Source organism: Cryptomeria japonica, unplaced genomic scaffold (assembly GCF_030272615.1).
Source record: "Cryptomeria japonica unplaced genomic scaffold, Sugi_1.0 HiC_scaffold_69, whole genome shotgun sequence".
NCBI classification, from domain to species: domain Eukaryota; kingdom Viridiplantae; phylum Streptophyta; class Pinopsida; order Cupressales; family Cupressaceae; genus Cryptomeria; species Cryptomeria japonica.
In genome coordinates, this window is record NW_026728891.1 from 344938 (window position 1) to 350000 (window position 5063).

Below are 5063 nucleotides of genomic sequence, written 5' to 3' on the forward strand. Positions count from 1 at the left end.
AGTCCCTTTGGGCACTGCTTGAGCCGCATCCCAGGGGGTTCCCTTCCCAATAATCTGCCTCGCAACCCGATTGCTATGCGGTGAGGCTCCTCGGCCGCCTCGGAACTATCTGTGTATCAGACGCATCGCGGGATAAGGGGTTGGCAACGGTAGTCGCCCCAAGCGCGTCCGATGCTTGGACCATTCCGAGGCGGCCCTGAAGCCTCTTCCGTCTAGCCGTTGGGTCCTTCTCGCCGCATCCCTCGCCTCGCACCCCGATTGCTATGCGGTGAGGCTCCTCGGCCGCCTCGGAACTATCTGTGTATCGGACGCGTCGCGGGATAAGGGGTTGTCACTGGTAGTCGCCCCAAGCGCGTCCGATGCTTGGACCATTCCGAGGCGGCCCTGAAGCCTCTTCCGTCTAGCCGTTGGGTCCTTCTCGCCGCATCCCTCGCCTCGCACCCCGATTGCTATGCGGTGAGGCTCCTCGGCCGCCTCGGAACTATCTGTGTATCGGACGCGTCGCGGGATAAGGGGTTGTCATTGGTAGTCGCCCCAAGCGCGTCCGATGCTTGGACCATTCCGAGGCGGCCCTGAAGCCTCTTCCGTCTAGCCGTTGGGTCCTTCTCGCCGCATCCCTTGCCTCGCACCCCGATTGCTATGCGGTGAGGCTCCTCGGCCGCCTCGGAACTATCTGTGTATCGGACGCGTCGCGGGATAAGGGGTTGTCACTGGTAGTCGCCCCAAGCGCGTCCGATGCTTGGACCATTCCGAGGCGGCCCTGAAGCCTCTTCCGTCTAGCCGTTGGGTCCTTCTCGCCGCATCCCTCGCCTCGCACCCCGATTGCTATGCGGTGAGGCTCCTCGGCCGCCTCGGAACTATCTGTGTATCGGACGCGTCGCGGGATAAGGGGTTGTCACTGGTAGTCGCCCCAAGCGCGTTCGATGCTTGGACCATTCCGAGGCGGCCCTGAAGCCTCTTCCGTCTAGCCGTTGGGTCCTTCTCGCCGCATCCCTCGCCTCGCACCCCGATTGCTATGCGGTGAGGCTCCTCGGCCGCCTTGGAACTATCTGTGTATCGGACGCGTCGCGGGATAAGGGGTTGTCACTGGTAGTCGCCCCAAGCGCGTCCGATGCTTGGACCATTCCGAGGCGGACCCGAAGCCTCTTCCGTCTAGCCGTTGGGTCCTTCTCGCCGCATCCTTCGCCTCGCACCCCGATTGCTATGCGGTGAGGCTCCTCGGCCGCCTCGGAACTATCTGTGTATCGGACGCGTCGCGGGATAAGGGGTTGTCACTAGTAGTCGCCCCAAGCGCGTCCGATGCTTGGACCATTCCGAGGCGGACCCGAAGCCTCTTCCGTCTAGCCGTTGGGTCCTTCTCGCCGCATCCCTCGCCTCGCACCCCGATTGCTATGCGGTGAGGCTCCTCGGCCGCCTTGGAACTATCTGTGTATCGGACGCGTCGCGGGATAAGGGGTTGTCACTGGTAGTCGCCCCAAGCGCGTCCGATGCTTGGACCATTCCGAGGCGGACCCGAAGCCTCTTCCGTCTAGCCGTTGGGTCCTTCTCGCCGCATCCCTCGCCTCGCACCCCGATTGCTATGCGGTGAGGCTCCTCGGCCGCCTTGGAACTATCTGTGTATCGGACGCGTCGCGGGATAAGGGGTTGTCACTGGTAGTCGCCCCAAGCGCGTCCGATGCTTGGACCATTCCGAGGCGGACCCGAAGCCTCTTCCGTCTAGCCGTTGGGTCCTTCTCGCCGCATCCCTCGCCTCGCACCCCGATTGCTATGCGGTGAGGCTCCTCGGCCGCCTTGGAACTATCTGTGTATCGGACGCGTCGCGGGATAAGGGGTTGTCACTGGTAGTCGCCCCAAGCGCGTCCGATGCTTGGACCATTCCGAGGCGGCCCCGAAGCCTCTTCCGTGTAGCCGTTGGGTCGTTCTCGCCGCATCCCTCGCCTCGCACCCCGATTGCTATGCGGTGAGGCTCCTCGGCCGCCTTGGAACTATCTGTGTATCGGACGCGTCGTGGGATAAGGGGTTGTCACTGGTAGTCGCCCCAAGCGCGTCCGATGCTTGGACCATTCCGAGGCGGCCCCGAAGCCTCTTCCGTGTAGCCGTTGGGTCCTTCTCGCCGCATCCCTCGCCTCGCACCCCGATTGCTATGCGGTGAGGCTCCTCGGCCGCCTTGGAACTATCTGTGTATCGGACGCGTCGCGGGATAAGGGGTTGTCACTGGTAGTCGCCCCAAGCGCGTCCGATGCTTGGACCATTCCGAGGCGGACCTGAAGCCTCTTCCCTCTAGCCGTTGGGGCTTTCTCGCCGCATCCCTCGCCTCGCACCCTGATTGCTATGCTGTGAGGCTCCTCGGCCGCCTTGGAACTATCTGTGTATCGGACGCATCGCGGGATAAGGGGTTGGCAGTGGTAGTCGCCCCAAGCGCATCCGATGCTTGGACCATTCCGAGGCGGCCCTGCAGCCTCTTCCGTCTAGCCGTTGGGGCCATCTCGCCGCATCCCCCACCTCGCACCACGATTGCTATGCGGTGAGGCTCCTTGGCCGCCTCGGAACTATCTGTGTATCGGACGCATCGCGGGATAAGGGGTTGTCACTGGTAGTCGCCCCAAGCGCGTCCGATGCTTGGACTATTCCGAGGCGGCCCTGCAGCCTCTTCCGTCTAGCCGTTGGGGCCATCTCGCTGCATCCCCCACCTCCTCGGCCGCCTCGGAACTATCTGTGTATCGGACGCATCGCGGGATAAGGGGTTGGCAGTGGTAGTCGCCCCAAGCGCGTCCGATGCTTGGACTATTCCGAGGCAGCCCTGCAGCCTCTTCCGTCTAGCCTTTGGGGCCATCTCGCCGCATCCCTCGCCTCGCACCCCGATTGCTATGCGGTGAGGCTCCTCGGCCGCCTGGGAACTATCTTCGTATCGGACGCATCGCGGGATAAGGGGTTGTCACTGGTAGTCGCCCCAAGCGCGTCCGATGCTTGGACTATTCCGAGGCGGCCCTGTGGCCTCTTCCGTCTAGCCGTTGGGGCCATCTCGCCGCATCCCCCACCTCGCACCCCGATTGCTATGCGGTGAGGCTCTTCGGCCGCCTTGGAACTATCTTCGTATCGGACGCATCGCGGGATAAGGGGTTGTCACTGGTAGTGGCCCCAAGCGCGTCCGATGCTTGGACTATTCCGAGGCGGCCCTGCAGCCTCTTCTGTCTAGCCGTTGGGGCCATCTCGCCGCATCCCCCACCTCGCACCCCGATTGCTATGCGGTGAGGCTCCTCGGCCGCCTTGGAACTATCTTCGTATCGGACGCATCGCGGGATAAGGGGTTGTCACTGGTAGTCGCCCCAAGCGCGTCCGATGCTTGGACTATTCCGACGCGGCCCTGTGGCCTCTTCCGTCTAGCCGTTGGGGCCATCTCGCCGCATCCCCCACCTCGCACCCCGATTGCTATGCGGTGAGGCTCCTCGGCCGCCTTGGAACCATCTTCGTATCGGACGCATCGCGGGATAGGGGGCTGTCACTGGTAGTCGCCCCAAGCGTGTCCGATGCTTGGACCATTCCTAGGCGGCCCTGAAGCCTCTTCCGTCTAGCCGTTGGGGCCTTCCCGCCCCATCCCTCGCCTCGCACCCCCGATTGCTATGCGGTGAGGCTCCTCGGCCGCCTTGGAACCATCTGTGTATCGGACGCATCGCGGGATAAGGGGTTGGCACTGGCAGTCGCCCCAAGCGCGTCCGATGCTTGGACCATTCCGAGGTGGCCCTGAAGCCTCTTCCGTCTAGCCGTTGGGGCCTTCCCGCCCCATCCCTCGCCTCGCACCCCGATTGATATGCGGTGAGGCTCCTCGGCCGCCTTGGAACTATCTGTGTATCGGACGCATCGCGGGATAAGGGGTTGGCACTGGTAGTCGTCCCAATCGCATCCGATGCTTGGACCATTCCGAGGCGGCCCTGCAGCCTCTTCCGTTTAGCCGTCGGGGCCTTCCCGCCGCATCCCTCGCCTCGCATCCCGATTCCTATGCGGTGAGTCTTCTCGGCCGCCGCGGAACTATACCTGTTATTGCTACTGCATCCTTCGGCTGGTAACCTCCTCTGCCGCCTTGGAACGTTCTCTTTGTCGGACGCGTCGCGGGATAAGGGGTTGGCACTGGTAGTCGCCCCAAGCGCGCCCGATGCATAGACCGCTCCGAGTCGACCTTGCTTTCAGCCTCTCACATGCATAGACCTCTCTGAGTCGACCCTGCAGCCTCTCACGTTTAGCCTTTGGAATCTCGCCTCACAACATGATTGCTATCCTTGATGCATCCCTTGCCTCGAGCCCTGATTGCTTTCTTGGCTGCATCCCTCCTCTCCTCACAGCCCGGTTGTCATCACTGCTTCATCCGTCGCTTCATGCATTCTGGCTGCTGGGCCCTTCCCACCGCACACCTCGATTGCTATCTCTTCTGCATCACACACCCCGATTGCTATCTCTGCTACATCCCTCGGCTCTCACTTCTGCATCCTTCGCCTCACACCTCGATTGCTATCAATGCTGCATCCGTAACCTCACACCCCGATTGCTATGCGGGGAGGCTCCTTGGCCGCCTTGGAAATTTCTGTGTGTCGGACGCACCGCGGGATAAGGGGTTGGCACTGGTAGTCGCCCCAAGTGCGCCCGATTCTTAGACCGCTTCGAGGTGACCTCGTAGCCTCTTTCGTCCAGGCTTCCTGCCTTCAACGCCCTTTTTACACCTCGATTGCTATGCGCGGGCTCGTTGGCGTCTATCACCTCTCTGCGAAGAGTGGCACGATGATTGTTGGGGTAAATCGTAGCAGTCCGATCTCTGGCCTTGGGCCATTGTGAGGGCTGATCGATTTCCTGTGCGCATCTCGTGTTCGCCCAGTAACAGACTCGACGACTTGTAATCGGTCTTGTTCCCGATTGTTCCTGGAGGTAGTCTTCGGAACTCTTGGATTTGACCTGTCACTCGAACTGTCCTCTTCCGAGGATGCTTGTGTGTGTGTGCTTGTGCCATTTCCTTGGCGGTATTAACGAGATATTAAAGAGCGGAGTGAGCGCCTCGCCCAGCTATGTTTGGGGCT